Source organism: Dioscorea cayenensis, chromosome 8 (assembly GCF_009730915.1).
Source record: "Dioscorea cayenensis subsp. rotundata cultivar TDr96_F1 chromosome 8, TDr96_F1_v2_PseudoChromosome.rev07_lg8_w22 25.fasta, whole genome shotgun sequence".
NCBI lineage: Eukaryota > Viridiplantae > Streptophyta > Magnoliopsida > Dioscoreales > Dioscoreaceae > Dioscorea > Dioscorea cayenensis.
In genome coordinates this window covers 10,903,080-10,913,663 of record NC_052478.1, presented here as the reverse complement: position 1 = coordinate 10,913,663, position 10,584 = coordinate 10,903,080, and the positions used below count along the sequence as shown (strand labels likewise).

The 10,584-nt window shown below is 41.1% G+C and overlaps 1 non-coding gene across 1 annotated transcript; it reads left to right on the top strand.

Annotated features, from left to right (window-relative positions):
* Positions 1–253: 253 nt before the first annotated feature.
* LOC120268085 lies at positions 254–360 on the top strand. Its single transcript, XR_005538755.1, has one exon. It is a non-coding gene; the product is annotated as a small nucleolar RNA R71 (small nucleolar RNA).
* The last annotated feature ends 10,224 nt before the right edge of the window (positions 361–10,584 follow it).

Sequence of the window (10,584 nt, the reverse complement as noted above, 5' to 3'; positions counted from 1 at the left end):
TGTATCCAATTTCTTGCTCAATGCCTCTACTTGGGCTGCCAAAGATGTAACCGCATCAATTTCATGGAGTCTGCCCACTTTCTTCTTATCTTTTGCATTCCATTAGTAGCTATTCATAGCCATTTTTTCTACCAATTGTCAGGCTCTTTCAGGGGTCTTGTACCCCATTGTACCTCCCATAGTGGCATCTAGAAGTTGTCTTGTACTTAGATTCAACCCATTGTAAAAAGTTTAAATAATCATCCATTCAGGGAACCTGTGTCGTGGGCACTTCTGCATGAGGTCCTTGTATCGCTCCCAAGTCTCAAACAAGGATTCAAGCTCCATCTGAACAAATGAAGATATATCATTGTGAAGCTTTGCTGAGTTTCCTGGAGGGAAGTACCTTATAAGGAAGGCTTCGACCATTTCTTTCCATGTTGTGATGGAAGCTCTTCGCAATGAATGGAGCTACTGTTTGGCTCTTCCTTTTAGAAAAAATGGGAAAGCCCTCAATCTTATAGAATCATCCGTAACACCGTTGATCTTTAGCATATCACAAACCTCCAAGAAGTTTTTAATGAGATTGTTTGGATCCTCATCGGCCAAACTATTGAACTGCGCTGACTGTTGTATCATTTGGATGAATGCTGGCTTTTCGCTCAAAATTTGGAGCTGTAATCAGGGGCCGCATAATCAGAAAGTGTTCTATGTTTTTCATTCTGCTCTGCCATATTTTCAGACCCTTCACCTTCTACCTCAGTTAGATTTGACAGTTCTTGCATAGGTTCTTTGCCCCTTCTTCTGAGTGTACGTTCAAGTTCAAGATCTCCTTCATCCAATGTCGAAGGGTTCCATCGGGTCATAACATAGAGCAGAACCAAAAGAAAAAAAAGCAAATCAGAATGATGATAGAATAAGAAAAGATGAAATAGAATGAATGATGAATAGCTAAAGTAGCAAAGTGCAAAGTGTTTCCAAAATGCCTATTCCCCTGCTATAGTGCCAAAAATTTGACACACCACTTGCGTGTGACCCGCAAGTGCACGGGGTTGTCAAAGTAATAAATCCCAGGTGAGTGGCGTATCGTATCCATTTGGAATAAGGAATAGAAACACCAAGATTGCAACTTAACTAAGTGCAAATGAAACAATGACGGTGTTGACAAAGATCGATGCAAATAAACTAAAGAAAATAAGAAAGAGAGGTACAATAAAATGAAAGGAAAGACAATCAATAAAAGTAGGGTACTCGGATATTGTTCCTCCTAGGATTATTGCTTCAAGTGCAAAACCAACTATTATGCTCCCTAACTAATGCTTAATGAGTCATGGACACCCTTAAATGCATGGTCCCAAACCTAAGGTCAACTGTGACTAACTCTACACTATGCCCCGACGGAAAAATCAGCCAGTCTCAACACCTCACACTGCGTAAATTTGCAAGAAGCTCTAGGTATTCCAAGTGATAAACCCTATTCCTATATGTAGATCTAATCCTTTGGTCCAAGCGAAAGACCACAAGTCATAATTAAGCCCCAGGTGTTAAAGTCACTTCAATGCTTCACTTTGTTGCTCGTGCAACTAAGCCCCAGCAGAGTTCATCCCTTAACCCTTCACTCTATTGTCACCGCAAAGAACTCTTGGAATGTGGAGGTAGGATAAATCACACCGGAGAGGAAAGGGGATGCTCCGCTACCTCTCGACTCACCCTCTCGACCCTCTCCAATCTTGCTTTGTCTAACCCTCATGGTGTATCACTCACTCACAAGGATTACCAATGTAGACTCTCAACCCTAGTGTTACTCTAAGGGGAAATCATTCAACAAGCATTCAAGATTGGAACTCAATTAAAGACATCAATTAAGGAAAGCATAATTAAAGGTTAATGAAACAAATACATCCTAGGGTTCACAAATCCAAGTACCAACTAGGTGGTTTAGCTCTCCATGGAGCAAGATACAATCAATAATGAAATCGAAAGTAAAAACATGCAATCCATAGTAAAACCCCTCGGTATTCGTATCGATGGTCATGTGGAGTAGCCTCATGTTCTCCAAAGGTCCCCTTGTTAAGCCTAGGGCACACCTCGCGGGATCGGTGTCGACGAAAGCTCCACCAATAACTATCTTCCAAGAGAAACGCGGTGTCGAAACCATAGAACCACTCCAAAAGGCTTGCCAAAGCCTTTCTAAACCCTAGCCGCCAGTCTCCGAAATGTTGGAGAAAAGATAGAAGAAAGGATGAAAGATGGATCCTGAAATCGGTGCCTTTCGGGGCTTTATATAGTCTGGAATCGGGAATCCACATTTGCATGTGGAATTCTAGAAATCAGATTTTATGCGGGCTATGAATAGTAACTACTACAGTAAATTGCTACAATGATTTGCTACAATAACCTGATACAGTAGTCCGCCAAAATACTCCTGAATCCACTTTTCATCAGCACGTCTATGGCGTAGATCGCGCCACTTCTTCAATAAAGTTCTCATTGGTGAAGATCTTGCTATCATTGCACAGGTCGGGATGCGCAAATGTGACTGCCTTTGTGTCCGTCCAAACTATTGTAATTTCTTGTGTGCATGGAGGTTGGCACATATTCACATATCTTCAATAACAACTTGTGTCTTCACATTTGTTCACTCCAAGACTTCATCAACAAAGTACAATCGCAATCCACTTTGGCTTCTTTCTTTCATATTTGGCTTTACAACCCTTCATGCACAAAAGTTCACAAATACACATGCATTAGCACTAAAACCTGATAAAAGTAATGCTCATAGTAAGAAAAGAATACTTCATATTACTAATACATAAGCACTTATCACATGCGCACTGATTGCGGCTCATGTGCTGTTGGTGGTCGGTCTTCATCTGCTCTGGCTGCGGCTTGGGAGCAGGCTGAGAACCCTCTACTATAACTCCTTCAGCTATCTCTTGATTAGGTACAATCAGTACATGCACTCCTGGCCAATAGCTGCGTAGCATCCCCATCTATCTAATCATCTCTATACACAGTGGAGCATGTATGATCGTCTTCTCGGTCCCTCTAATAGCGTCTCATAGACCCATTCTGATGATGAGCCTAGTGATGTATGGGCCAGAAAAGAGGACACTAATCTTGCCAGACTGACCCTGATGCCACAAGTACTCTGCTATGTGGCCAAGGTGAACTGCCTAGCGCTGTACCATGGCAAATAATATAAAGAAGTTCCCGTTGTCTTAGAAAACTAGTACAATCACTGTGGCCATTCACTGATCTACTAAGGATGGCATGCATGTATCTATAGCTCAGCCGAGACAAGCAAGTCACCTTTGACACCCCCGTCTCATACTAAACATAGCCACAGAATGCTCGATATGCACGCTGAGTAGTCAAGCTACCATGATAATCTGTAGGGAGCGGCTCTTACTACTCAATGGCTATGAATTCCTTATCATATAACCCCAAACGAATCGAGAACTGTGTGACACTCATACTATAATAATGCCAGAAGATTCCAAACTATATGGCGTTACCACTATCAAATTTGGAGTATGATCTATCAAACTCAAATGATGCAAGTACTTCTAGTATCGGCATCTGGATGGCAGGGTCATGAATAGTCTGTAATCGACGCCAACTGGCCATTGCTAACATTTCCTCAATCTCATCTGCCATATCATCAGCCAAATGTATCTCGCACATAGTGCTCCTATCTGGGAACCGCATCTGACCAAACTTAAGCTTGGAAAGATGCTCAAACAAGGCTCAGTGCTAGGGTATAGTAAGCTCTATATTCTCAGGTTCTGGAGGGTGCTCTCGAGGCTGCTTGCTAGCTGGTGTCTAAGTCCTAGGGACCATGCCTACAAGATTTGAAAGGAAATTGATCAATCTTAGACAAAAATCCATACTGCAGGAAACCACACGGTCGTGTGAAATTTTACACGCCCGTGTGGATCCACTTTGCGGGAAAACCGCATGGCCACTATGCTAAAAATCCACAAATATACCAAAAACTATTTCTAAACTAATTCTAAACATGCATTAATCACTTTAGCATAGAAACAAACCACATTCTCCAGTTTAATCAAATAAAATCAAGTAATGGCAAAGAAAAGAGAAAATAAGGGTTTACCGACGAGATGAAGAAGAAAAACTTGAAATTGGCTAGAAAACTTGAGTAAAATCTCTCTAAATCAGCATTGCAAGTTCAGGGGAGTGAATGAGTGTGTTCTCTAAGCATTTGGAAGTGTGAAAATGAGAAAGACCAAATAGATTTATAAAGGAAATTGCAGCCTATTGAATTCGGTGCATTCACACGGGAAGGTGGAAATTACCCACGCCAATGTGACTCTACAGGAGAGCTTCATAGGGGTAGACACACGCCCCTCTGTGCTCTTGGGATAGCACACTTTATCTCTGAATGCATCCACACAGAGCTGTGGAAATTCCCCACGCCAGTGTGCTCGACCCAGAGGGGCACACACACACCCTTGTGGTTTCTCTGTCCAACCGAGAAAAAGTTCTAAGTGTTTCACACGCCCGTATGGAAATTACACATATACCTGTGGATCTTAACAGGAGTACTTACAGGGGCACTCACACGCCTCTATGTTTTTACGGGATGACAGAGAGCTCTCTGCAGAGATCCACACAGACGTGTGGAAATTACCCACGCCCATGTGTTTGTCACAGAGTCATCCACAGGGGAAGACGCATGCCCCTCTGTATTCTCAAGATAGATTTCTAAGTCTCTGTAGAGAAACACATCTCCGTGTGGAATTTAACACATGGGCATGTGACTATGACAAGGTCATTCACAAGGGCAAATGCAAGCTCTGTGTCCCCTCGAGATGAGCTCTAAACGAAAACACACGCCCGTGTGGAATTTCCACACGCTAGTGTGTTTTCTCTGGATTACTAAATCTACAAGCTTTGCAGAAAATTCCTGAACATGTATACACACTCAGAGCCTGCTTCGACAATGAAAAATAAACCAGAGAATCATGAGATACATGCTCAAACAACCAAGATACTCCGCCACACACATTTTTTCACATAAAAACACCCAATAATCCACGAGAAAATAACAACAATAGCATGTAAACATCAAGACACCAACATTCAAGCCTTATTAATGCAAACACTAAACTAAGAACTAGAAAATAGTAAAGAACTTGTGTTGCCTCCCAAGAAGTGCTTGTCTAACGTCACTTAGCTTGATGTACCATGCCTTACCCCACAGGGCTCATGGAGAAAGAATACTTCCTTGTCGTCTTTACTAACCTCTCCACCAAAACAAAGCTTTAGCTGATGTCCGTGCATCTTAAATATACCCTTCTCTAGATGAAAAATTTCAGTAGCACCATGGGGCAACACCTCAGTCACGGTGTAAGGTCCAAACCTCAGTCCGTACATCTTTTATCTCTATATCAAACTCTTGTAATAATAGGATCTAATAAATCATCCTTGGTTTCATATCTGCTTTGTTTATAAGATAACAAAGGGCTGAGTAATCAGCAAATATAGTTACCCTAGATAAAATGAGATATGGCCTGAACTTGTCAAAAGCAAACACCACTGCTGACCACTCTTTTTCTGTGATAGTATAATTCTCTTGAGCACTTGTAAGTGTCTTTCTAGCATAATAGATCTGTCAAAACTACTTATCTTTCCTCTATCCCAAAACTGCTTCAACAGCATAATCACTTGCGTCACACATGAGCTCAAAGGGTTCATTCCAATCTGATATAGTTAAAATTGGTGCTTGCACTAATTTCTCCTTTAACAAGCTGAAAGCGATTAAACAACCATTCCCAAAATCAAAGGGGGCATCTTTTTCAAGGAGTCTAGTCAACGATTGAGTGATCTTCGAAAAGTCCTTGATGAACCTTCTGTAAAAACCCATATGTCCCAAGAAACTATGAACTTTTATATTTGTAGGTGGGGAAAGTTTTCTATGACTTCAATCTTCACGTTTTCTACCTCCATCCCCACTTGTTAAATCTTATGTCCGAGGACAATGCCATCTTGGACCATAAATTGACATTTCTCCCAATTAAGACAAGATTTGTCTCTTCACATCTCACAAGCACTCTCTTCAAATTCTTTAGACAAATATCGAAGGAATCTCCGAATACCGAAAAGTCATCCATGAATAGCTCCATTATGTCCTCTAGAAGATCATCGAAGATGGCAGTCTTGTAATGTTGGAATGTCGCCGGTCCGTTACACAACCCAAAAGGCATTCTTCTGTAAGCAAAAGTACCATAAGGACAAGTGATGTTGCCTTCTCTTGATCCTCTAGAGCTATTGGAATTTAGAAGTACCCCGACATTCCATCAAGGAAGTAATAAAATTGATGCCCTGCCAATCGCTCCAACATCTGATCAATAAACGACAATGGAAAGTAGTCCTTTGAGTAGCATTATTCAGCCTTCTATAATCAATGCAAACGCACCATCCTATGACTGTTCTGGATGGGATTATTTCATTCTTTTCATTCTTCACAACCGTTATTCCTCCCTTCTTCGGGACTACTTGAGTTGGGCTCACCCATGCACTTTCGGAGATGGGATAAATAATTCTCGCATCTAGAAGTTTAACCACATCTGCCTTGACAACTGCCTTCATGTTTGATTCAATATTCTTTGGGGTTGGATCATAGATTTGTAATTATCCTCCATCAAGATTTTATGAGTGCAAAATGATGGATTGATGCCCTTGATATCTGAAATCTTCCAAGTAATAGCCGACTTATGTCTGTTCAACATATTCACAAGCTTGTCCTTTTGATTCTTCCATTAGAAAGCCATATTCCAAATTTTTTGGCAAAATTTTAAGCTCTAACATGGGTGGTTCCTCAATTGATGGGCGCGATCTATTTTCATTCAAGCTGTCAATTACCTCAAAACCATCCTCCATTTGTTCAAGATCATTCCCCATCTCTTGTGCTCGTGCATATGTCTCTGAATAATCTTCAATGACAATGACATCCTGTGTTGCATAAATTTCCTACCCTGAAGTCGACACACCCAAAGAGAAAAGTTATTGCCTTTGTTCATGATCGGATAAATCAAACTGAACAAGGACCCTCTCTAAGCTTTCTTCCAAATGAGTGCTCATAGATGCTAATGTGACCTTTTCTAAATGTTCCATCACATTCTCTAATTCGCAACTCTGATCCTCAATTTTATCCATGTAGTCAACAACTGATTATTTGATAAATGTTTATGTATTAAGAATGCAAAGTATTCTTTCCTTACCATGAGCAATACTTTTATCAGGTTTAAGCGCTAATACATATGTATTTGTGTTCTTTTGCGCATATAGGTTTGTGAAGCTAAGAATTAAGAAAAAAAGCCAAAAATACATCGTAAACGCACTATTTGGTGGAATCTTAGAAGGAACAAACCCGAAGACACAAGTGGGGCTCTACGATACGTGAATGTGTGCCAACCTCCATGTATTCAAGTCATTACAATGAGTTGGAAGGGCACGAAGGCAGTCACATTTGTGTATCCTAACTTGCATAGAGTTGCAATCTACGGCATAAACATGTGCACGTTTTTGTTAGCCTGATGAAAAGTGTGGAATCGAGAGTGTTTTGGCGGAGTACTATAGGAGGTCACTATAGCAAATCACAGTAGCAATATAATGTAGCAATTACTGTTCACAGCAAGCCGAAAATCAGGTTTCCAGAGAATCCACACGGGTGTGTGGAAATTCACTACGCTCGTGTGGAAATTCCACAAGCCCATGTGGAAAATCTACAATGGCATGTGGATGCCCTATTCCAGCCCTATTTAAGCCACAATTCAGCCTGGTTTTTGAAGACCCTTTTCACCCTTCTCTCCAACTTTTCTCTATCTTTTGTGAGGCCGTCGGCTAGGGTTTTGAGAGGCTTTTGGCAAGTCTTTAGAGTGGTTCTACAGATTCAACACCACACTGCACTTGGAAGACAGTTATTAGGGGAGCTTTCGTTGGCATCGATCCAGTGAGGTGTGCCCTAGGCTGGACAAAGGGTCCTTTGGAGAAGACGAGGCTACTCCACAAGACCATCGACATGAATACCGATGCGGGTTTTCTATGGATTACTTGTTTTTATATTCGATTTCATTGTTGATTGTATCTAGCTCCATGGAGAGCTAAACCCCTAGTGGGTACTTGGATTTGTGAACCCTAGGATGTATTTGTTTCATTCATCTTTTATTATTTTTTTGTTAATTGAGGTCTTTAATTGAGTTTTAATCTTGAATGCTTGTTGTATGATTTCTCCCTTAGAGTGACACTAGGGTTGAGAGTGTACATTGGTAACCTTTGTGAGTCAGTGACACACCATGAGTGTTAGATATTGCAAAGTTGGAGAGGGTCGAGAGAGTGAGTCGAGAGGTAGTAGAGCGTCCCCTTTCCCCTCCATTGTGCTTTATCCTACCTCCATGTTCCAAGAGTTCTTTGCGGTCATAGTAGAGCGAATGGGCTAAGGGATCACCTCCACTGAGGCTTAATTGCATAGGCAATGGAGTCAAGCATTGAAGTGACCTTAGCACCTACGGCTTAACTGTGCTAGGGGTCTTTTGCCTAGACCAAAGGGTTAGATATATACATTGGAATAGGGTTTATCACTTGGAATCCCTAGAGTGTCTTGCAACTCTACACAGTGTGAGGTGTTGAGATTGATCGATTTCTCCGGCGGGACATAGAGTAGAGTTAGTCATAGTTGACCTTAGGTCTGGGACATTTAAGGATCTCTACGAGTCATTAAGCATCAATTAGGAGATATAATAGTTGATTTTGCACTTGAAGCAATTGTCCTAGGTGGAACAATATCCGAGTACCCCACTTCTGACGATTGCCTTACCTCTCATCTATTTGTGCTTCACTCTTTCTTGTTTCTTTTATTCTTTCTTTCATTACATTTTATCAACAAAATCATTAGTACATCTTCCCTTAGTTAGATAGCAATCTTGGTATTTTTATTCCCTACTCCCTGTGGATACGATACCTACTCACCTGGGATTTATTACTTCGACAAACACATGCAAGGGGCGTTGTTATGTTTTTGGCGCCATTGCCGGGGAGTAGGTGTTTAGAGATACTTTGCACTTTGCTATTTTAGCTATTCATCATTTATTTTATTTCACAATTTCTTAGTCCATCATCGTTCAGATTTTTCTCTTCTTATTGGTTGCAGCTCCAGGTTATGACTTGAGGGAACCCTTCAGAAATTGTTGAAGGAGATCCTGAACTTAAGCGTACACTCAGAAGAAGGGGAAAAGAACCTATACAAGAACTGTCAATCCGAGCTGAAGTAGAAGGTCAAGGGTCGGATGATATGGCATAACAGAATGAACAACAGAGAACACCTTTTCATTATGCCAGACCTTCCATTTTGGGCACACAATCGAGTATTTTGCGACCCCCGATCACAACTCCGAACTTTTAGCTGAAACCGACATTCATCCAAATAATTTAACATTCAGCGCAATTCAATGGTTTGGCCGATGAGGATCCAAACAAACATATTGAGAACTTCTTCGAAGTTTGTGATATGTTGAAGATTAATGGAGTGTTGGATGATGCTATCAGATTAAGGGCTTTCCCATTCTCTCTTAAAGGAAAAGCCAAGCAGTGGCTTCATTCATTAGCAAAGGCTTCCATCAATACTCGGAATGAAATGGTCGAAGCCTTTCTTGTGAGATTCTTTTCCCCGGGAAAGTTAGCAATGCTTCGAAATGAGATATCCTCATTTATACAGATGGAGCTCGAATGATTGTTTGTGATATGGGAGCAATTCAAGGACCTCTTGCGGAAGTGTCCGTAATACGGTTTTTCCGACTGGATGATCATTCAAACTTTTTACAACGGGTTAACTCCAAGTACAAGACAGCTTCTAGATGCTGCCGCAGGAGATACAATGGGGAACAAAACTACTGATGAAGCTCGGCAATTGGTAGAGGAAATGGCCATGAACAGCTACCAATGGAACACACGTGAAAGGAAGAAAATAGTGGGACTCCATGAAATCAATGCAATCACTTCTTTGGAGGCCCAAGTGGAATCATTGAGCAAGAAGTTAGACCTTCAAACTTCTAATAGATTGGTGATAAGTAGTTGTGTGATGTGAATGTGAAGCATTCTTTCCTTATATTAAGCATTATCTTTCTCGGATTTTTACACTAATGTGTGTGTTTTTATGTTACTTTTATGCAGGTAGGGTTGTGAGGCCGATTATGAAGGAAAGAAGCCAATATGGATCATAATACACCGATTTTGGAGGAAATCTTGCAAAGGTTCAAACGCGAACACATAGGTCAGGTGTGAAATGCTAGAGTGTGTGCCAACCTCCTCGTATTTGAGTTAGCACAACCATTTGGAGGGGCACAAGGGCAGTCATACTCAAGCATTCCGACTTATGCATATAGAACAAGATCTCCACCAACCTTTCCATCATTGATAAAGCAAAGCGATCCACGATGTGAACATGTGCCCGTTTGCGTTACCTCGATGAAAGTATGGATTCGGGAAGTATTTCATGGCAGATATTGTAGCAAAACACTGTAGCAACACTATGGCAAAGTATTGTAGTAGCATTGTTCACAGCTGGCCGAGAAAACTGCTGAA